Genomic DNA, 24,745 nt, shown 5'->3' with positions numbered 1-24,745 from the left:
CCAAGAATTGTGAGTCAGCACAATGATTACCCAGATGGTCTCTATACCTAAAAGAATAGGACAATGTTGATATTAAATTCCTGACATCTCATAGTTCTCTAAAATGAGGTATTTTAATATCACTATCAAACAACATGTTTAATTTTACCCTTTTCACCTACAGTTAAAATATTCATTCCTGCAGAAGGGCTAGCCAACTCTTTCATGACCATTAATATATTGAGGGCCACAGCTCTAGCCCTCTTCTCTCTCCCATCTGTGTGTGATTTGGAGCAGATGGTATGTGAAGAGCCCCCTTTCCTAATCTCCGCTTTTGGTGTGTCATTTATGGAGGTGGTTAAGTGGTGCTCTGGTGTGGTCTAAAGCTGGCCACTGGGTGTGTTGGTTCTGAGGTCTCTTAGGAGTGGCTCTAGTGCAGGCTAATGTCAGCTGCTGCCTGTGCCTGGCCTGGGATCACCTGATATGAGCTACAGAGTGATCTGCAAATGGTTGGTGCTTGTGCTGGGCTTTGAAGCACCTGGGTGAAGATAATCTGTGAATTGAGGCTAGTTACCACTAATGTCGGGCTTGGGCTGCTTAGTGAGAAGTGTGGGTCACTCCGAGCCCAGATGCTGCTTGCTTGGTGGTTGGGAACCTTTCGGAGATTTTAGGAAAGTTCACAGTGTGAACTAAGACAGGTCATTTGTATTGAAGCACTTGGGTGGGCCTTCAAGTTGTATGTGGTGGGGCCTCAGAGAATCGCCAGGGCGGGGCAAATAGTGTAAGCCAGGTGGATGGAGTCTCAGATATGGCACATGCCTGCTGGCTCTGTGTGGGGAGGGCTCAGCAAAGGAAAAATGGTGCCTGCCCCTTCAGCCCACACCCTAAAGCCAGACAGTTCAGTTTCTCCCTGTATGTCCCTGGTGCTTTTAAAACTGCTGCCTCCGTGCCGGAGCTCAGAGTGAGCAAATCTGAGTAAGTCCCTACACAGGCGGGCCCTTTAAGAGGAACACCTGGACCCCATTAGCATTCCATCTGACTTAGCCACAAGCCTACCTGGTTTTCATAGCCAGAAGTTATGGAGACTTCTATTCCTGGCACTGGAATCCTGGGCTGGGGGCCCCGGTGTGGGGCTGGGACCTCTTCCTCCTCGGGGGAGACCTTCTCAGCTGAGATAACCCTCCTGTTTCTTAACTGTTACATCGTGGGTCTGGGGCTTGACTTTTCACCTAGTCTCCACACCCCCTACCAGTCTCTATGTGGCTTCTTCTGTATATCCTGAGTTATAGGACTTCTGTTCAGTTAGACTTAGGGTGGTTCTCAGTGCTGGTTGTTCTGTAGTTTAGTTGTAATTTTGATGTGGTCATGGGAGGGGGTGAGCACAGCATTTACCTACGCTACTACCATCTTGACCAGAAGTCCAAGAAAGAGTAATTTTTATTTTATTTTATTGATTTTAGAAAGAGAGAGGAAAGGAGAGGGAAAGGGAGAGGGGAGTGGGGGAGAGAGAAAGAGCAAGAGAAACAGTAATTTGTTGTTCCACTTATTTATGCATTCATTGGTTGATTCTTATATGCGCCCTGACCAAGGATTGAACCTGCAAACTTAGTGTATCGGGACGATGCTGTAAGCAACTGAGCTACCTGGCCAGGGCCCAAAAGAGATTAATTTAATGATGTGGTAGAGCAAGGAGCAGATTGCAGAGGGGGGAGGAATGAAAGAAAGATGAGAAATTGGAATAGCAATTGTAGACCCCTTTTTTAAAGAGCAAAAGAGAGTAAGAGTCAGTGGCCAGAGGAAAGAGAGCAGCTAGAGAAGGCACACACATGTGTGTGAATAACTCTATTTGGTGTGTACGTGGTGTGTGGCTGTGTCTTATGTATCTGTGTCTCTCCAACAATGGTGTGTGCATGTTGTGTGTGCCTGTGTGAATCTGCATGTTCGTGTGTGTGTGAGATAATGTGTGTATCTGTGTCTATCTGTATGTGTGGCTGTTTCTGTATGTATTATATGTATATGTGGGTTTGTGTGTCTCTTTGAAAGTGGTGTGTGGGTGTGTGTGCATGTGTGTGCATGTGTGTGTAAAGATGTTACAGATGGTAGAGACTTGAACATATATTCCCAAGCTAAGGAGAAAGAGTCAGTGGGAAGAGAGAAGTCGCAAGGAAAACCTATTGACCCTCAGGACTTCATTGGAGATGGGGTATCTTAGAGAGCTGAGGTATCTTTGATTTTAGTCTTTGGGGACTGGCATTAAGATTTTGTTACTGTGTTTTATTATCATCTGCACATTTTGATTATGTATATCATTCCCCTAATTACTATCCCAGTTTTACCTCTGCCCCCTTCCAATTGATATGGATGTGAGAAACCTAGGCTACATTTCATTGTCAGTGAAAATATCTGAGTGTCATAAAGACAACAAATCATGATCTCCATATTTACAGATAAAACACTTTTTGTGCTATTGCGTAGGCAGAGCCTGAGAGAAAAATAACAACTGATACATTTATTCATTGGAAGTATAAACACATTTAGATATGCTATACATAAATTTATAACTGCTAAATTTAAAATGTATGGACAATACTATTGAATCCTCTGCTTTTGGTTTTGAAATTTTTGACAATTTTTCATTTAAAAGGACATTGACAGGATTCAGCAGGGAACACCGAATCCATATTACAAAGAATAGCAAGAATAAGCAAATGAGTCAGTTACTGTTTGCAATTTGTCACTGACTACATTGTTCAGTGACATGGAGACTTACTGAAAGAATTTAGATTTTGTTAGAACACCGAAAAAGGGGGGAAACTTGAGAGCAATGCTTTTTTAGAAAATGTTTTTGCTTAAAAAATGTGATCACACACAGAAAAGGGAAGGATTTTTTCCCCCCAATGCAAATTCTTTTTTTGATAGAGGTATCAACAATATTCAGGCCATAATTTTTTAACTTATTTGAAATGAAAGTAAAATAGTTTTATTGAGTATTCATTGACACTTCATTTTAAATGGGGAAGACATATGTAAAATATTGAAAAGCTGCAAAATGAAATAGGTTGAAAAGCAAAGATTTTCTTCTCAGGCCCAGTCACTGAGTTCCCACCCTGGAGGCAACCACTATCACTAGTCTCTTGTGGGTCCTTCTAGAGATATTCTTTGCATTTATACTTGTACGTATTTATTTGTTTATTTTATATATTTTTTTGTCTAAAGTTTTACATATGTCTTTTTCCCCCACAATTGACGCCCCCTCCCCAGCCATTCCCACCCCGGGCAAGCTCCCACCGCCCCAGTGTCTGTGTCCATTGGTTATGCTAATATGCGTGCATGTGAGTCCTTTGGTTACTCTCTAACCGCTGCCCCCCCTCCTCCCCTGCCATTTGTCTCTGGATATATTCTTGTTCATCAAATTATGTTGATCATTATATCCCACATTGTACATATTTATATCTTCCCTTCCATTAATAGCAGACTTTACAGATTAGCATCTCTTTTGCTTTTTTTTTTTCTGAATGGTTCTTGAATTTAGAAAGTATAAGAAAAGCAAGGTCAGACATCCTTAGCCAACAGGGCATTGGTCCATAGGTTACTAATGAGACTTCCACCTCCCCTTTCTTCTCAAGCATTAATGCACATGAAGACTTCTGTTTTGGACTGGGACATGAGGGAGAGGAGGAAGGGATTTGGGGATGTTGGCGTCTGTGGCTGAGGGGGAAGCTAAGGATGGGAGTGATTATTTGATAACCTTAGTCTGGGTTATATGCCCAAGGTCAGAAAAGTGGCAGTCAGCCCTGGTTGGCTTGCTCAATTGGTTGGAGCATTATCTCATACACCAAAAGGTTGTGGGTTCAATTCCTGGTCAGGGCACATACCTAGGTCACGAGTTTGATCCTCGGTTGGGGTGCACACAGGAGGCATCCTATTGATGCTTCTTTCTCACATCGATGTTTCTTTCTCCCTCTCTCTCTCAAAATAAATTTAAAAACAACATGTCCTCAGGTGAGGATAAAAAAAAAGCAGCCGTCTGAAAAATAATGGCACTCTCATTTTAGGAGCAATTGGGATGGCTTGTGGGAAGTAGGAGACTGCCAAGAGGTAATTTCTGGGAAGGAAGAGCCATTTTAGAGTCCTGGGACCGAATGTGGCACACAATCGGAGAGGAGGCCATCTCCCCCATCTCGCCTTGGAAACCAGCAGTGACCTGACATGCCTCAAGTCTGTAGGTGGAGAATGTGCAAAATTATAAGCCAGAGTAGAAAAGAAAGGAAAAGCAGATGCCATGCAGTTGCAGACTGGTTTGTGGGCATGTGTGTGGCATCTCTTGGGGAACTCCCAGAAATAGCTTGGGGACACTTAAAGATGTGCTAATTGCTAGTCGGCAAGCCAGTTGGAATGCATAGTTGGGACATATAAATAGACTGCAACTTTATTTTATTCTCCCAATCTGGTGAGGCTCGGGGAGCTTGGGTTATATGTAAAAATGGAAAATACTAAATATACAACATATGCAATACTTTGTAACAGGATGGTGGGGTGGAAGATTTGATTGAAAAAAAAAACAGAGACCTATTCCAAATTGAAGTGCTGGGCCAGTATTGAAAAGTAAAAGACTGAGAACTAGTAGATCATTCTTCCACTCCTCACCCTTATCAGAAATATGAAAGGGTAGAGAAGGAGATTGAAATATAACTTCTTAGGAGGATTTCTTTGGAGAGCGGTACCGAGAGTCCATGCCCTCCACAGGACAAATTCTGAGGAAGGTCTGCCCCTCACCTTAAGCCAGACCTTCAAACAGACTCCAGGGAAGTCTGATCTGTGTTTCCTAAGGTTGAAGGATACAATGGACTGGTACCTGACTCTCCCAGAGAAATCTCCAAGGTGATCGATTGGCTGGGTCACCGTGACCGACAAGCTGAAGGAGGAGTGGTGTTAGGACCCCCTCAGCGCTCCTAGAGTTCTTTGGGGCTAACAGCGGCTGTTTCCTGTGGGTGTGATGTGAGCCATGAGCGAGAAAGTGTGGATCTGGAGGCATCCTAGGTCCTTTTAAAAGCGCTGCAGAGAGAAGTTGGAAGGAGGTATTGCTAGATTTCTAGGGGCTAAGTAAAGCATGAGTAACCAGGTAACGTAGAGGCATCCCGATCCAGAAAACTTCAGGTGTCTGCTACCAAGCAATTGAGTTTGTTCTCAAAATAACCCACCAACATGTTCCTTAATAGAAACATCCTTAAGCAGTAGCCAAGCCCAGGTAATGCTGTTACTATATGAATAGTCAGAATTCTTGTTCCCTTAACTCTCCCTTCTCTCCAGCAGCATCCATTCTACCCTTGGGCGCATGAGGGGGGAGGAAGAAGATAAGCTCTTCTTCCTAAGAGGAGAGAAGAAGTCAACCATACTCCTTAGGCTGGGAGGCTTCAAAGCTTTACGAGACAGTGATGGTTAACATGTTGTATTTGTAAAATCTGAGGTAAGTGGAGTCAGCAGGAGGTAGGTAACTACACTTCCAGATGACCCTGAGAATTGAGGAGTTGCTGATTTTTAGTAATTGTTGCAATTCCCCTGGCCCACACAGATGATTTCATATTGATACCAGTGACCGGACCGCCCACTGAGAAGACCTGCTCCAGGACAAACACTTTGTAAGTCTATTTTGAATAACAGTACACCTCAGAGAATGAGTGAAACATATTATTTGAAGGGCTGACTCTGTGAATCAGAACTTCAGGAAACCTCAAGTGAATTATCTGGCAATTAAACGTACCCCATTGACAGAGCCTGGATCCAGATCAGCCGGCCTTTGCTTTAGGATTGACAAAATAGCCCCTGCAGGCAAGCAGTTTTGTTCTGGGGCCTGGTTCCCACCTACCACCTTCTTCGGTAATCCCTCTTTTAATGGGAGGTGGTATCAGAAAGGCCACTTCCGCTACCAGGCATTATAATGAAAGCAATAGAGTTCGCGATGTTTATCCTGTGCCTACTAAAACCCAAAGTCTCCCATTCTATGACTTTCAAGCAAATTCAAAACAGTGGTCTTGGAGCAGAATTTCAAGGGAGGCCCCTACAAAGCTCGCTCACTCCATGGTTTCCAGTAAAAGGAACTCCTATTTTCAGTCTTTTGAAACCTGGTTCAAGGAAAATACCATTCTCATACCAGAGTTTGAATCACATTTCCTCTGTCCATACAGCTTCTATAGTCTTGCCAGAGAGAGCATTTACCCCTCTGCTTCCTGATTAAAAAAAAGAAAAAGAAAGAAAAAAAAAAAAGAAAGAAAACAAGAAAAAAAAGAAAATCTGGCTGGCCTATTTTAAATATGCTAATTATCTCCATCTGTAAGTGCTTCCTAGCCTCTTTAGTTTTTCTTGGCCTAATCTCAAATCCCATCTCTTCCAAGGGAAAAAATGGTTACCCGCCTTAAGACCAGAAGCCAGGGCGCATAAAGAGATAATTGAACCTTCCATAACAAGACATAAATATAGTGCAAATTGGCAATCAAAATTTTGGTACTAAATTTTTTTTAAAGATAATAGACCTTCCATGAACTTCTTTTTATTTGGTTCCTGTAAAAAAATAGTGCTCCAAGATACTTAAATCAAGGAGATTGTCTCATGCAGTTTCCCAGATGTATAAAAAAATTAATATCAGCCCACTTAAGTGAAGCAGTGGATGCCATGATGTTGTCTCGAGGTTTTCTATGGACCGTGACTGTGTTGTCCTCAGACCAAATGTTTAGCTGTAAAAATTACATGGGCTGCTACATGAAACCTCATCCTGAATGATGAAGGAAATAATAACATCTTTGAGAAATGAACTACATTTTCAAAATAATATGTTTTCTTTGGCCTCTTGGAATTTGTTTTTAAAATTGAGAGAGGAGCGATTAAAGCAAAGTCCCACCATTTTTAGCAGTAGCATCATTTCATGCTTTCTGTTTGGGTAGGAAGTCAAAACTTGTACAATTTCCTGACAGATGTTTAAGGACAATCCTTTCAAAAAGTCTTTTAAATTATTTTATGGGAAGCATGCTTTTGTTTTTCTACAAATATTTTAGAAATCCGGGAACATATTTTATCTCTTTGTTTCAGCTATTAAAAAATCTTCCAGCCTGGATGGTGTGGCTCTGTGGTTGAGCATCCACCCATGAACTAGAAGGTCATGGTCCGATTCCTAGGCAGGGCACATGCCCAGGTTGTAGGCTCTATCCCCAGCAGAGGGCATGCAGGAGGTGATTCTCTCTCATCATTGATGCTTCTATATCTCTTTCCCTCTCCTTTCCTATCACTGAAATCAATAATAACATCTTTTTTAAAAAATCTTCCAAAGTTCATGATAGTATTTTAAACTCTGCCATACTTACCATTTTTCTTTTCCCCCCACCAAACACTGATTTTGTTAAATAGCCAGAGTAAACTCTTGGGGGAAGATGCAACTGGATGGAAGAAAAGAGAATAACAAAATAGAAAATAGAGCCCAGAGCAATAAAGGCTCTCACCTTGCCCACTTTAGTCAGGCTCTTCTGAACCTTCTTCTCTACTAGGCCTCCACCTTAGCCTATCTTTAGCAAAAATCCTGCTAAGCCAGTTTAGCAATAATCCCTGTACCCCTTTTAGTAATTTTCCATCTACTGACCCTCTCACTCTGGCTATAAATCCCCAGCTGTCTTTGCTGTATTCAGAGTTGAACTCAATCTCGCCTTCTATTACAATAGTCCTGCATAAAGTCTCCCTTACTATTGTAAACAAGTGTCAGAATAATTTTTCTTTAACAATGATTATGAGTAGCTTATGACTTAGATAAGTCATTAAGCTTCTCCAAGCTTCACTTTCAGCCCTTAAAATAAAAAGGCTAGACTTAGTACTTTAGCCCTAAGTGGCTCAGAGCAAATACGATATTGATTGAGGCTTTGTATTTTGCCTTAATAATTTGAGCAAATTTTGCACCCTGTTTATTTTAGAATACATTCTTTTTAAATTTATAATATTTTGTTTTGCTTTCACATAAAAATAAGGCTATAAATTATTCACTATAGAGTAAATTCACCATGTTTATTTTGTGTCTTAGAGAAGTCTCTGGCACAGTGCCACCTATAAAAATTTGAAAAATATAGTATGAGATACATGCTATATAATTGAAAAAAATGAAATAAAACTACATGTAACATCTACTTACTTTCAATTATACAAGTGATACTGGAACCAGGATCTAAGTTCAACTGCCTGCCGCCACAAAAAACAAACTCGTGAGACAGATGCTAGTGGGAAAGGAAAGAAGTTTATTCAAGTGCCAGTCACCTGAGAAGATGAGGGAATCTTCTCACAAAGCCCATCTCACCATCTTAGGACAGGTGGAGGTTTTTATAAGGAGGAAAAGGAAAACCAGAACAAAGAAATCAAGGGGAGGGGGGTGAAAAGTTCTATATGTTCAAGTCAGCACAGTCCATTCCAATAAGGATCTTAAAACTGATCAAGTGATGGCTGGTTTGCGTCATCTGGTCTTCATCATCCTGATTGTATGTCATCCTGGTTTTAGGGCTGAAGGTGAGCAACTTTCCTGAAACTGGGGTGACTAAAGGTCAGAGTTTTCATCTTCTGAAGTTAGTTCCTAGGAATCTTATACAAACTCTAGAGGCCCAATGCATGAAGATTCATGCAAGAATGGGCCTTCCTTACCCTGGCTGCTGGCACCGCCTTCGCTCTGGCCCAGGGCTGCCTTTCCGCCTTCCCATGCTGCCCAGAGGCCCGGAGCAGCTGGGGTGGTGCCGGTGTATGCAAATTAACCTGCCATCTTTGTTGGGTTAATTTCCATACTCACTCCTGATTGGCTGGTGGGCATCACAAAGGTACGGTCAATTTGCATCTTGTTCTTTTATTAGTGTAGCTGCTGTTTATCTATAAGCTACATATTAGTCAGGGACAGCATTTACAGAAATAATGTCAAAAGAATGGTGGGGTGGGTTACAAGACCCACTATTAAAATATATAAATATATACTTACTGTGAAGACTCAAGTTAGTTGGTCTTTAATTCCCTTCCCTGGAGAAAACCACTATAAACAATTTGGTGAGTATTACTTCATATGTGGTTTGTAAAAAATTTATCTTTATTGTTGAAAGTATTATAGATGTTCCCTTTGTTTTTTGTGTTTTTTTTTTCCTATTGACTCCCTCCTCCCCACACCTGCCCCTCCCAAACCTTCATCACACTATTGTCTGTGTCCATGGGCTATGCATATCTATCTATCTATATAAAAGGCTAAGTGATAGACCGTCCATCCATCTGACCATCTGACCGACCAATCAGCTGGTACATATGGCACGCACTGGCAATTTAACAATAAATGTTGACTCACACATGCACGATACATATAAAGCTCTTGTTGGCACCAATCGCTTTTATCAATGCTATTTTTATATCATGTTTTTGTTGTTTTTATATCATGTTACAATATTAAAATATTTCTTTTAATTAATTTCCTTTCAATGTGCATGAATCCATGCACCAGGCCACTACTATGCATATAAGTTCCCGAGTTAATCCCTCTCCTCCCCAACTCTCCAACCCCCACCTTCCCTCTGGAATTCATTCTAATGAGCAAAAGAAACTGATGAACAAAATAGGTCCAGAGACATATGTTTTTTATTTCATTATACACATGTGTATATCATTACTTTTCTCATGTGAAGAGCAGATTGAACACTATCTTCTTGCTAATATAAAGCTTTTTTATTTTTTAAAATTGTCTAAAATTTTAGTGTCTTAAAAATCTAGACTGCCTTAACTTACTTTGTTTTCCAATCACATTTATGACTGAAAATTTATATGCAGTAGTAACAGGAAAATGAATTAAAGGAGTAGGTAAATATTAACCCTGGCAAAACAAGTATGCTAATTTCTGTGTATGCTGTGGTATATTTAAAAATACAAATACTACTATATTTCTCATTTTATTTGACATTGTAATGAGAAACTTAAATGGATCTTTTAAAAATGAGTTCTTAATTGCTTTTGTAGCTTCCCCTTGCTCTTTGTAATAATAAATCCACTATTCCAAAGGCAGCAAAGATCATGGAGCTTGAGTTGGAGTTCTGCTTTAAAACTGCTCTGAAATTCTGCCCTGGGAGTTTTCTCTTTTTGCTTTATTCTAAGGCTATATTTTAAAATAGCTACTAGACTTAAAAATTGGTTACATTCCCTGGGAAATCTGGAACCCAGAAGGAGGGACTAGGCAGCTGGTGAGAAGTAATTTACCTGAACTGGGGCCCCTGTTGGTGTAAATAGTGGTCTTGCCTGACTAGATTTATCTGATCCTTTCTATTGTTCCTTAAATTTAGCAAGACAAGCATTTCCCTTGGATATAATCTAAATCACATTGAGCAGATCAATTTGATTTGAGGTCATAAATTGCAGTACACTTTTGGATTATGTTTTTGTGACCCTTGAGGCCAATTAATTTATGAATTTTTCATCAGGTTAAAGGAATTTATTAGAGAGCTTTACAATGTTTGGGGGTATATTTTTGAAGAATAAAACATATTTTTATTATAAAGCAATGCATATTCATTGTAGAAAATTTGCAAATCTATATATATAAAAAGCCAGTGACCAGAACACTGGAATGCTGGAAAGACCGAATGACCAGAACGACCGGTCACTATGATGCCCACGCAGCCAGCCAACTGGCCCAGTCAAGGGTAGGGCCAGCCAGCCAACCTCCCATGGCCCCTCCCATTGGCCAGCCCCACCCCCTATCAGCCTCCTCTACCCCAATCAGGGTGGGCTGGCCGGACTCCACCTGTGCACAAATTCGTGCACCAGGCCTCTAGTATACATATAAAGAGACAAAAAGTAAAAATTAGCTATAATTCTGCTATTTGATGATAATTATTAGGAGAAATTGTTGATTACCTTTCCAATGGTTATTTCCATTTTTCTAATCTAAAATAAACCAGATTATAAGTGACAATATGCCTGGCCTTGGAGGGTGATTTACCATTAGTCTAAAACAAACATGAGCAATACCGTATTCTTCCCATTTTTAAACATATGACTCAGTTCTGGTCTATGAGAAACAGGGGAAGTCATGAGAGGATTCTGGAAAATTTTTCCTTCCTGAGAAGAAAATTGCATTTTAGGGGGAAACTTTCCTTGCTAACAACCATCTCACTTCCTTGTTTGAGTGCAGTCCTGTATGTTAGGCTTGGAGCTGCAGCAGCCATTCTGCAAACATGAAGCAACAAGCTAAAGGCCAAGGGTAATACGCTCAGAGCAACATAACAGAAGATTAGAAAGAACTTTGATCATTGACGGTAGAGTCGAGCTGTTGAACCAATACTATCAGAGCCTATTCCATGATTTTTGTTAAAGTAATAGTAAATACTCTTTTGTTTTAAGTGGCTGTTAACTGAGTGCTCTTGATTGACCCTAATTCAATAAAGCTGATACACTTACTATGCGCATTTATGCATGTCTTTCTTTTCATATTATTACAATAAATAAAACGGAGACCAGACTTGAAGATCCCTAAGCAGACAAAACCATTTAAGTCACATAAGCAAAACTTAGGTCTAGCTTATTTCATAAGCGTAAGCAAAACTGAACTTAGGTTATTTCTTATCAATGCCTATGCTAATCATAATCAAAACTAAAATAATATAAGATAATCCCTTTTAACCAACCCCCCGCCATCTGGAAACCTCCATTGTAATAAAAATAATTGCAAAGGTTAAACAGCTTCCTCATTTTCACTTTATAAGCCACCCTATAATGTCATGCCTGTGAACTTCATGCCACTTTTCAGGTTTGAAGTCTCCCTGTTTGCAGTCCGTTTCTTGCTCAGTAAAATATTTATATCTCTGAATTTTCTTTTGACAATACTCAAATACTTTAAAAAAATTAGGATCACATGAAGCACATGGTTTTTGTATTCTGCTCCCCCCTGAATATCATCCTAAATACTTCTAAAGAGTTAATTTTAAAAAATTGGTCACAATATTCCATCATATTTGTGTATACTTATGTTTAACCATAGATTTATTGTTGGAAATCTAGGTTGTTCTTTTTTAAAAAAAAATATGTATTTTTATTGATTTCAGAGAGGAAGGGAGAGAGCTAGAGATAGAAACATCAACCCGGGACCCTTCAGTCCACAGGTTGACGCTTTATCTACTGAGCCAAACCAGCTAGGGCTAGGTTGTTCTATTTTAAAAATATAATAAGGACTCAGGTAAGAAAATTCTTGTGCCTGTTTTGTTTTTAATTGTTTTTATTAATCCTCACCTAAGGACATTCTTATTGATTTTAAATAGACGGGAAGAGAAGGTAGGTGGGAGAGAGAGAGGGAGGGAGGGAAGGAGGGATGTAGGTAGGGGGGAGAGAGAGAGAGAGAGAAAGACATCAATCAGTTGCCTCCAGTACATGCCCTGACCAGGAATCAAACCCACAGCCTTTCGGTGTGTGGGACAATGCTCCACACTGGCCAGGGCCTGTGTTTAAATGATGCTGTGAATTTTTGCTTCACAATGTATTCCTACAAGTGGATGCTCTGCACTTTGCCAGGTAAGACGCTATTCCGCTCGTGCTGTTTGGGAGGAAGAATCTAAGCAGTAAATGGATTTGTCTCCTCTCTTACCTACACTGTCACCACTCACACTCTCCTCCCTGGAGTGATGTTCAGAGTCAGCTTCTGCAGTGGCACCGCCCACAGACCTCACAGCCCTCACACGCAGTTGCTTTTGATTTCTAGACTACAAGGCGAGAGGTGTGGACGGCTGTGTCTCAGGGGCGTGAATGGGGTTAAGGGTTAGAGCAGGTGTTTAGAGTTACAGGCTGCGCTGTAGGAGCACTGCCTGGTTTTGAGTGACAGCGGCACCCAGGTAGTTTCAATAGATTTCCTTTTTGGTTTGTGTTTGTGTTTGCGCTAGGCAGGACCACCTACACTGCAGGAGCTCCTCTTGCTAAGGGCAACCCTTACTTAAGAATGCTTTTGAATAAAGGCCACTCATTACTTCAACATATAAAAAAATACAATTTTAACCTATATTTTCACGTAATATTTAACTTTACTGAATTTTGTCAGTAACTATGTGTGTGCAGGCACATGGAGTTTGAATTCTTGGTTTGCTTTTGTGATGATTGATGCCTCCCGTGTATGTTTACCGATTGAAATGATCATCAGCAATGCCAAATGGGTTCTCTCGACAGAGATAGATGCATAGCAATTTCTGCACACATATGAGTAAACATGAAAGAAAGGCTGTTGTGGATTCAAGCACCAGATGGGTTCTATATAAAACCCCATCCCATAAGTGATTTATTTTGGAAGGATGCAATTACCGAAAGCATCCTGACACATTCCAGTTTCTTCCCTAGAGCTTTGGTTTTTACAAGACGTGTTTTGGTCTTTGGTGCTGCTACTCGGTACACATGATCCCATTGTCTGATAAACCAATCAAAATGTTAAGACTACTGTTTTGTATTATGATCCTTTTTTAATGAAAGTAGAGTACATTTAAATAATATTACAACTATATATGGCCTGGGTTGGTGGCATTTTGGGATGGCTTGTAGGAAAATCGGTGCACTATTGCAAAAATCAATTTATTCTTTCTTCACATATTCCTGCTTTGTTGATCTTGTGGGATGAGTTTGTGTTGTGGTCTTTGGTCACCCAGAGTGGGGGAAACATAGTGAAAATGAATGGATGTGGAGAACTAGGAATTGGATAACCTGTTTTTAGTTCTAGTTCTGTCGCCACTGATGACTTGGCCCAAGTCACTGCATCTCTCTCATCTATGTACTAAAGCGGTTTTATGGATGACCCCCAGGTAAGCTGAGTAACCAGGTTGTGTGGGAAGGATTTGAGGAGAATGCATTCATTCAAGGTGAGTAATATTCCTGGGTGATGTGGTCCTGAGGTGTAGGCATAAGAGTCACAAGCAGGACTGTGTTTACCATAACTTCCCATCATTATCAGATATAACTGTTTGAAAAAGCAGACAACTAAAGCCTCATCAATTCAAAAAGGGCACATCTATTATTTACGGCAAGGCTGCTAAGAATCCAATCTGATTATTCTTTTTTATATGAGGAGATGTCTTTTTATAAGCAAGCAAGTTTCTCTTTCTCCCTGCCTTATTGCAATTCTCCCCAGTGGATGCAGGATGTAGCACTGTCTGGTTGGAAGATAGATTAGAATATGGGTAGAAAAAAATGTTCACATTTTTGTGAGTGAGATAGGAAAATTAAACGGCACCTCTAACCTCTGGCAGTTCAACAATTCTGAACTTCATTTTGCTAGAGTGGTGACAGCCAGTCCACATGTCTGAGGAGCGCCCCAGGGAAAGAAGTTAGGAAGAAGCAAGTGGGTCCACTGACCGACCCCTGGAGGAATGCGCAGGGATAAGATGAGATCCCGGCAGTTTGCTTCTAACCAGTTTTAGAGCCTTAGATGTGACCGTGAGGCCCTGACAGCTGGAGAAGCTTTCTTATTTGAGTAGAGATGCTTAGCATGAACGCTGTGCTTTTTAAAAAGAAATTACATGTTCAAGCCTCTGATCATAAGGAGGAACATTTGTGGGGCACTGCCATGCACCAGGCAGGGGCCTGCTCACTCACACCTGCCCTTCGGAAGGTGCTCCCTGGTCACCCTCATTTTACAGATTAGGCCACTGAGTCTGAGGGAGGCACAGTGCTCACGAGGTGTCTAGTAGGGATTAAAAATCCAGTTCTATTTGCCTCTAGATCTCTAGCCCATAGACTCTATTATTATTTATTTATAATTCTTTATTGTTGAAAGTATTACATATGTCTCCTTTCCCCCCCCATTGACCTCCTCCAGCCCCCTATCTCCCCATCCCAGGACCTCACCACCCCATTGTCTGTGTCCATGGGCCATGCATATATGCATACAAGGCCTTTGGTTGATTACCTCCTACCCATCCACCCTCCTGACCTTCCCTTTGAGATTCTGCACTTTGTTCCATGATTTGAGTCTCTGGATCCACTCCATTCATCAGTTTATTTTGTTACTTAGATTCCACATATGTGTGAGATCATGTGATACTTGTCTTTCTCTGACTGACTTATTTCACTTAGCATGATATTCTCCAAGGTCCCTCCATGCTGTCTCAAAGGGTAAGAGATCCTTCTTTTTTACTGCTGCATAGTATTCCCTGGTATACATGTACCACAGCTTTTTTATCCACTCATCTACTGATGGGCACTTGTAGCCCATAGATTTTATACAATACTAGTTCTAGGGTTGTTTTCCAGAAAACCCATGTCTAAAATGGCATTTCCATCACTTGACTTTCCCCTTAGTTTTTTTTTTCCTTTACTGCATTTACCATTACTAAATATATGCTTCGCATTATTTGATAGATTATACACTTTACATAATCTATATATATAAAAGCCAAGCGACCAGAATGCTGGAATGACAGGAATGACTGGAATGACCTGTTGCTATGACATGCACTGAGGCAGCCAACTGGCCCAATTGGGGCCCCGATTGCCCCCCCCAACCTCCTGTGGCCCTTCCCCAGGACCAGCCCGGCCCCCTGATCGGCCTCCCCACCCCAATTGGGGGCGGGGCTGGCCAGACCCCACCCAGGCATGAATTCATGCACTGGGTCTCTAGTTATATATACTATTTTATACCATTTGTTATTATACATGTATTGTTAATTTCCCATCTGCCTCCATTGTGTCTCCTGTGATTCTCCTGGGCCTGGAACAGTGCCTGGCACAGACTAAGTGTCCAGCACATAGGGTTTGAATACATATGCAAATAGCAACCTGTTGAAATGAGTGTTACTCTATTTCCTTTCCTTCATAATTGGGGATTTTTTTTTCCTTTAGCAGTTATTTGCATTTATTTTAACTATTGCAATTATTCTTTTTAACTTATAAACTTTAGTCTTCTTGTTAATAGAAGATTAAAAGATTGACAACTAGCGATAGAATACATGTTAGATAAAATATGGGAAACATATTTTAGAAACAGAGGTTGAAAAAGTTTGCCCTGAGCGAGAGCCAATGAGCGGCTGACATTAGTTCAAAGCATTTCATGAAATGGGCGAAAAGTGAGTAAATGGGCTTTGACACAGAGGGTCACTGAGTTTACAAACGCTTTGTAAAACTTTCATCAGAAAATTGCCTATCACTTCAAAATCTGAAATGCAATGCCTTAGCTTCCACATTCCACTTCAGAGGTAGCTAGTTTATCTTGCTGTTCACCAAAGATATTTGCTTGACACCCTTTCTTTTGTGTTGCCTGAAAGAGTTTTTAGAAAATGGTTTGTGCTGTAGCTTCTGCACGTTCCAGGGGGCTAAAACAATAGCACCCCTTTGTGTTTTGGACAGTTTTGCTGTTAGCCTCAAGAAAATTTAATCCAGGTACGATATAAACGCAAGGAGAATAATATTTTTTATTTACTGCTGTCTGCCCTAGCTTTAAACTTTTAAACTCACCTGAGTCATGTGCCCCCTGGTCGTCTGGGAGAGAAGCAGCTCTGTCTGCAGCGGCAGCCCCAGACCTGCTTCCTCCCTCTGCTCTCGCTCTCTCTAATTCCATTTCCCCCACCCCCTGAGTGTCCGTCCTGCGGGTCCCTTTGCGTCATCATCCGTTTCTGGTTCCATGCTTCACCCTTGGCTTTGAAGATGGAGCGACTGTGAGGAATCTGGATTCGGGTCTCTCTGCGGCTGGGCTCATCTTCAGCTTCAGGCTCCTGTGTTTGGTGCCTCTGAACACAGTGCTGTGTCCCTTTAGTTTCAGCTCCCATGATCTAAACCTGCCTTTAGTGCCCAGGCAGGACACACTCCGTTCCTCTCTGAGAAGTGTGAGCAGCTGCTCAGCTGGGAGGTTTGTATTTTTATCCCAGGTATAGAACTACTTATCTGCCTGGAAAAGGCCAGGCATTAGTCTTCGTGATGTAAAAGGCAATCCCAAACTAAAGTCAAACCATAAAGCAAGCAAGCTTTTGCAAGAATGCAATATCTGTGACCATACAAAGGTCTGTTTACAGATGGAGAATGTGAGTCATTGTCTAACCTCCTGAAGTGCCTAGGACATGATGTTGCATGGCAAAGCAGGGATATACTAAGATATATACTAGAGGCCCGGCGCACGAAATTCGTGCACAGATACGGTCCCTAGGCCTGGCCTGCAATCAGGGCCATCTTCCCCTGCTGCCTGCAGCCAGCCCTGCCCCCCACCGCTACCCACCCCCGGTTCCCTGTTCACCATTGGTGATCAGTGCCTGATGGCCAGGGGAAGGGACCGAGAGGTCGGCTGTTCCCACCCGCTCGCCGGCTCCACCCTCACCCCTGCCGCAGTCCCTCTGTGTGTGGGGTGACCAGTGGGGAGGGCCTTGGCCTGGCACCCCCCACATCCCCTACCACCCACCCCTGGTTCCCTGTTCACCATCAGGCAATTAGAGCCTGCCAGCTGGGGAAAGGGACCAAGAGGTGGTCAGTGCACCTCATAATAACTGGTCCAGTGGTCATTCTGGTAGTTCAGCTGTTAAGGTCAATTTTCATACTGCCCTTTTATTACTTAGGATAGAGGCCTGGTGCACAGGTGGGGGCCAGCTGGCCTGCCCTGATGGGGGACCTGAATCAGGGTGGGGGGTCCCCACTGGGGGGCGGGGATGGCTGGGCTGAGGGGCCGTGGGTAGTTTGCAGGACAGCCCCCCCCCCCATTGGGGTGGATGTCCCTGCTGGAGGGCGGGGCCAGCTTGGGCAAGGGGCCGTGGGCAGTTTTCAGACACACCATGCCCCTGATCATTCTGGTCTCTGGTTGTTCTGGTTGTTTTGCTGTTTCGGTCTTTGGGCTTTTATTATATAGGATATACACTGAGTGGCCAGATTATTATGATCTCTGAATGTATAATAATCTGGCCACTCAGTGTATATTCTATATGATAAAAGGCTAATATGCAAATTGTCCCCTCGACCAGGAGTTCGACCAGCTGGCAAGCTGGCCAACTGCCCATGTCCCCTCCCCCTGGCCAGGCTGGCCAGACCCCACCCATGCACGAATTCATGCACCGGGCCTCAGTATAAATATACTGAGTGGCCACATTATTATGCCTTCAGAGATCATAATAATCTGGCCACTCAGTGTATATATCCCTAATTGAATTCATGAGAACAGATACTCAGTTTTGCCAATAGGTGGCAGATGTGAGCACATCTCTTTAGATCAAACCCTATTAACATAGTTCAGTTATGACATGGTCTCTGAGTTTTCTCTGTTCAAGTTCAGGTATAAAAATAAGCGAGGCTAATACTCATTCTTTGCATGCAATTTGGAGAGGATGAGTGGTCAGGAAGAACCAACATCGATGGCTGCCAAGGGTATGTCATTTCCCCATATGACAGGTAGAGCAGGTGGGTCTTTTCTTGGTTGCCATTGACAGTACAACAAGGCTTGAGATGAATCTGACAATGTCACACACTGTCTGCGAAGGAACCAGTTTTCCAAACTTACAAATAATGGTCAGCAAACAGGACGTGCAACAATTTATCTTCTGTTATCCCCGGAGAGAGCTTGGTGAGGTCAAGGAGTTCGGCCGGAAGAGGTGCAGGGAAGAGATGCCACCCCTCTATCTTGCTCTCCTTAAAGGGCGAGTGTGAGAGCAACCTTCCCAGTGTCGGGGACCTATAGTCCACTTGGGCGCTGGGCAAGAAGGCGTTAGGCATTGGCTGTGTATAGTGTTCTCTGGGGGAGCCAGCTTCCTGATGTTGGAAGAGCTGGGGGCTTATAGGGAGGTGTAGGGCCTCCTGCTGGGCTCATTCCCTACTGCCAAGGCTCAAAGTTTCAGCCAGATTACTGCAGGGGAACCCAGGAGAGTCTCAGGGTCATCAGACACCTGTTTAGAAACATTAGTGTCAAGTTACTTGAGATATGATTGAGAGCTGATCAGCATGATGGTCTCACTTATAAAAGGTTGCATAACATAGTCGTTGTTTTGCTTCTTTGTTTTGCTTTGTTGTTGTTTTTTACATTCTATTGTTGTTTACCATAGGGATATCACTATGTGAGCTTGTTTTGAGCTATTCTTTGAACTATATGTGGGTATAGATGGTAAAGTCGTTACTGGGATATAAATATAATATGTCAGTATTGCAGTAGTAGATGGGGCCGCTCTGTGGGTCACAAATCAATTAATCATCACATACAGAATACTGCTCAGGACTTCTCAGGACTTTTTATTGCAAGTGACAGCAAACTAACTTTAACAACTTGACCCCAAAGGGGGATTTTTACCAGGAAGCCAAATGGCATTAAAAGCAGGACTTCCAAAGAAGTGGGAATCAAGAGTTAGCATTATGTGCTCTCTCTCTCTCTCTCTCTCTCTCTCTCTCTCTCTCTCTCTCTCTCCCGCCCTCCTCCCCCCACCCCCTGCTCCTGTGTTTTATGTTCTCTTCCTCAGCCTCCTTCTTTACACATGAAACCATAGATGCCTGCGGATTCAGAACTCACATCATCCCAGAATTTCCACCATGGGAAAAGAAAAATCTCTTTTCCTTGTTACAATTTGTAAAATATCAAGCAAGGACTCTGATGTAGTATGAGGTTTGTGCCCTGTGGCTAGGGCAACAAGGTATTATGGCGGTAGTGGCAGCCCTGGCAGACATCTGTGATAGAAGTAGAGTGGAGGGGTGGAGGGTAAAACAGAGTGGGCGCTCCCAACATAAGTGTGTGTGTGTGTGTGTGTGTGGGGCGGGGGGGCTCAGTAGGAAAAACCTGAGCCATCCGCCATTATCAGGTATTTTTTGTGCACTTAACCTTAAATCCAGCCTTGTTAACGCCGTTTGGTTCACCTGCGCCCACAAGTTCAAGGTTAATCTGCAGAGAGCAGAGAGCCCCTGCAGAAGCAGGTTCCCAAAGCAGCCTTCCTTCTGAGAGAGGGCCTTTCTCGCCTGTTTTAAGCAACATACATTTAGGAGTTAAATCTGTCTCTATTACTTTGCTCTCTAATTTAGCCATTCTGCTGGCTAGCCACTACTTTAACGGTATTTCCTGGGAATCCATTTAAATGTCCATGAGCTCAATTTAAGATTAAAAGAAATGTTTTAAAATAAACTTCCATCATATTTCTACCTGAAAACATTTTCTTAGTGGTTCCTGAAACAAGGCAATATCTTTCCACAAAAGAACTGATTTGCAGGTTAATTTACTAGTATAGCACAAGCTTTTGGAATATTGGGCTTTAAAATATATTCTTATGTAAATGCTTTGTTAAATATTTCTAACTTTTAAATATACTGTGTTAGTATATTTAAAACTAAATAGCGAGCATGCAGCCCATGGTCCTTGCTGTGACACGGAATTATTTTAATAGTCAGAGGAAATAGATGCTGAGTAAGTTTTAAATTTTATATATGTATATATGTGGGAAAATCATTGTAGACTGCTAAAATCAGTCTGGACAAAGCAATATTTACCTTACTTCCTAAAAGTCATGTGCTTTGGAGACTATGAATGGAGTCTTGTATCAGGACTCCTTGGTATTATTTAGACACGGATCCTACCTTTTCTAACAAACTTCGGACAGACAACATGCCTAAATGCTGAATGGTTTGAATTTATCTCTTAAGATCCATGAGTAGGTGTGGCATTAGCACTATGATGGCTGAATCTATAAACACTTAGACTTGAAACAAAATGGAATCAATTCACTCAAACTACCATAGCCACTGTTTCCACAACAGACTTCGGACTCTCTCTCCTGCTCTCTCTTGCCTTTGGTCTCTCTCTTTGTTTCTCTCTCTCTTTCCCCATATCCCTTTCTTTTTCTTTACTTGTAAGATGTGTAATATAATCAATGTCGTGCCTTTGCTGTATTTCACTCAGCATTCGGTTAACATTTTGTGGAACATGATGTTTCACCGCCTGTTGGCAGCGTGTGGCAGTTTTACAGGCAGATGCCGTCTCCCCTTCTCAGCGGTGCCTGCTATCAGGGGTCCGGCTGTGTGAATGTGTCCCAGGCTTCCTTTATCAGAATTGCGACAAGCAGCTGGGCATCTGCCTATCAGTCCATCTGCCAATCCCCAGCCGAGTCACACAAGTATTTCTGAGGCTAATGCGGAGGCCAGTACTAAGATAATGAGCGCAGATAATGAGGCATCTTCCCTTTGAAGAGCTTAGTTATACAAAAGTGTTATGATGGGAAAGTTCTATGTTGGCCTGATGGAAGTATTGCTTATATGATTTAATGCATCCCTTCCCCCAAGAAAATACGTTTTTAACAAGCTGGAAAATTCTCATAGAAAGACACAATCTCCAAATTGAAAGGATAGATTATTGGTCATTTAACAAACCATTTCTAGAACATTCCTGACAAGTATTATGTGGTCTCAATTTAAAACCCTCCAGTGATGGAAGCACAAGCAGTTCATTCCTTTTTATTAGAGGCATATTTGGAAAATCAAGTAATCATGATAGTAATAATCATTTTAAAAATGTTCCAGGACAAAGAGGATACCAGGACATCCATTCCCATCTCTGTTTCCCTCTCACCATCTAGTAAAAGCTCCTCTTCTGTAGATGTGGATGCTCCGAGGAAGGCTTGGTGCAGAGTGGGTTTTTAGGGGACTTCTGGAAGGAAGGGGATCTAAGATACCCAACAGCTTCTTCTTGAGATTTGAAATTAGGGAAATTTTAAACACAATGTAAATTCAGCCCTAGTCGGTTTGGCTCAGTAGATAGAGCATCGGCCTGCGGACTGAAGGGTCCCAGGTTCCATCCCGGTCAAGGGCACGTGCCCAGGTTGTGGGCTCAATCCCCAATGGGAGATGTGCAGGAGGCAGCCGATCAATGCGTCTCTCTCATCATTGATGTTTCTATCTCTCCCTTCCTCTCTGAAATCAATAAAAAAAATTTTTTTAAATGTGAATTCAAATGGCTCAGATCAAGATCTTGGGATAGAACATGGCAATAATCCCTTTGAGAAAACTGGCATTATGGGAAGAGCTGGCCTCCGATGCGGTTAGGTAAAAGCAGGGAATGTCTGTCCCGGGTCTAGGAGGTGTGTATTTCAGAGGAAAAAACTTTCTACAGTCAGGGCATGAAGGGGTTTGGGTGCATTGTGGGATACATCTAGCAATGGTGGAGGTGGGTGGGAACACTGTGCACCCCAACTGGAGGCATTTAAGTTCTTGTTACATTTATGTTAAGTGCTTGTTCTATATTTTGATCTGCCACAAAAATCTGCCTGCTCAATGGCAATCATTCAGTCTCTTCTATTCATTCTCCACTCTCCCCACTCTTTCTTCAAGGACATGCTTTCCAGTCAAGTAATCTTCTCAGAATAGCCCTTCTTCTGTCAATCCTAACTTGAGTACCCTTACTTCAATATTTGACTTATTCTTACTTAAATATTGTCCTAGAATCCAAATTGCAACATGTGAAAAATACATTTTGATTATTTGGAACATTTGGAATGTGATTAGAAAATAATGCTTTTTAAAAATATTCTAATTTAGCTAATGAGGCAGATGTTGTCACTGCCCCACCCATATCCCTTGGCACTCCTTTTACAGTTCATGCCCAGGGCTTCCTTCTGCAAACATCTGCACCTTTTACCTCAGGGCTTCTCTCAGCCCAGGTGTGAGCAGCCAGAAATGCCAAAACATTAATATTTCTGGGAGTGGCCCTCAGGTGATAATGTTGAGAGCTGGAGATCAAATACTCCAGCTTCCCCCACTGAGGGCGCAATTCTGGGTCAGGTGTCACATTATCTTCCAAAGTTGCCCAGCAGGAAGGTGCCTCCGATGCCTACAGGGTAACTTGCTGGATGATGTACCCCTTTTCAGGACTCCTTGCCTTCCCTGGCTCACTGCCCACTCCCCTCCGGTGTTCCTTGGATCGCCTCCAAATTAAATTACATGCACTTCAATCCTTGTTTCAGAGCCTGCTTCCGGGGGAGCCCAAACTCAGATAGCTAGGATAATGCCTGAAAAAATTATGGAATGAGTGTATTCATCAGGAAAACCCGTTTCTCTCCTATAATTGCAAGGGATTATGTGTGTTTGCATATATTTGCAGTTGTATGTACATTCTGGCTAAATGTATGCACAAAATATCAAATGGATAAATACATGCCTAAGGAAAAGTTTAAAGTTAGCTATTACTTAAGAAGTCTGGAACTCTCCCACAAACTCCATGGAGACAAATAGAATTACTTCTTGACTCTTGGGGTTTGGAGTGATGATACTTTATCAAAGTATAATCTGCATTTTGGTTTCCTTTGGGTGAGGAAAACTGACAGTGAACATTCATTTAACAAGTATTTATTGAGTGTGTAGTGTGTGTTGGATGGGAGGGTAGAACACCAATATTAATGACACTATTCTTGCCCTAGCTGGTTTAGCTCAGTGGATGATAGAGCGTCGGCCTGAAAACTGAAGGGTCCTGGGGTTGATTCCAGTCAAGGGCACATGCCCGGGCTGCAGGCTCGATCCCCAATAGGGGCCGTGCAGGAGGCAGCAGATCAATGATTCCCTCTCATCACTGATGTTTCTATCTCTCTCTCCCCTCTCCCTTCCTTTCTGAAATCAATAAAAAAATATGTTTTTTAAAAATAAGACACTATTCTTGTCCTCAGGGTGTTTATGTAGGTAGATAGCTGCATAAACAAAGAATTACAGTCCAACATAAAGCTCTATGGGAGCACAGAGAAAAAACATTTAGCTTTGATGTGGGGAGACATTATCTGAGGACTTAAAGTAAGACTAAGAATTAGATAAGAGAAGCGTGAGCAATCAGTTGATGCAGAAGGGATAAGTTGTCAGGGAGAGGTGAGCATGGGAAAATACAATATGTTTGTGGATAACAAATACTTCATTAGAGCCAGGGGCTGGTATCTCACAAAGGTAGGGTACAACCTGCTGTGGAAGCATGTAAGTATTTGACTGATCCAGAATTTTATCCCAGGCTTGTGAATAAATGGCAATAACCAAAGAGGAAATGATAATTAGAAAAAAATCAGATCATACATCAAGCTATGGGGGTAAGGTGGAAATATGAACAACAGGAGGGCAGTGATGTGATCAAGTATTGAGTTACAGGAAGATAATCATTGAGAAAGTAAAGTGAGTTGTGCTAAATGGTCAAGGAACTAGATTTATGGAAACTGGGCATGTAGCACACATAATTTAATGCAGAAGCTACTTGTCTTAGGTGATTTTAACTCCTGGGTAAGTCGTAATTGCATTTGGTTCCATTTAACAATATCCTAACCACATAAGAGGTTTATTTTACTCAGTAACCAAGAGACAGGGGCACTAGATTAAGTCCATGGAGGTGCTTTAGAAACCAGACTGCTTCCAGCTTCCTGTTCCATCATTCATAGGTTATGGTCACAAGAGGATTGCCACACCTCCATTCATGTCATCTGCACTGAGGACAAGCAAAATGGGTAAAGTGATAAACAAAAAGGTTCACACAAGATTACTCTGGTCAATATTTTATTAGGAGACAGTTTTTCTAGACCATTCACACAGTATTCTGTTTTCATATCATTAACCATAATTCCATTACATGAGTATCCTTAGCTGCAAAGAAACCTAGGCTATGAAATTGATATTCCATTTAATTAAGAAACTAGAGGCCCGGTGCACGAAATTCGTGCACGGGGTTGGGGTGTCCCTCAGCCCAGCCTGCACCCTCTCCAATCTGGGACCCCTCAAGGGATGTCCGACTGCCCGAGGGCAGTCGGACATCCCTCTCACAATCCAGGATTGCTGGCTCCGAACTGCTTGC

Source organism: Cnephaeus nilssonii (genome assembly GCF_951640355.1).
Source record: "Cnephaeus nilssonii genome assembly, chromosome: 12".
In the NCBI taxonomy this organism is placed as follows: domain Eukaryota; kingdom Metazoa; phylum Chordata; class Mammalia; order Chiroptera; family Vespertilionidae; genus Cnephaeus; species Cnephaeus nilssonii.
Note: the sequence above shows the minus strand (reverse complement) of the source record.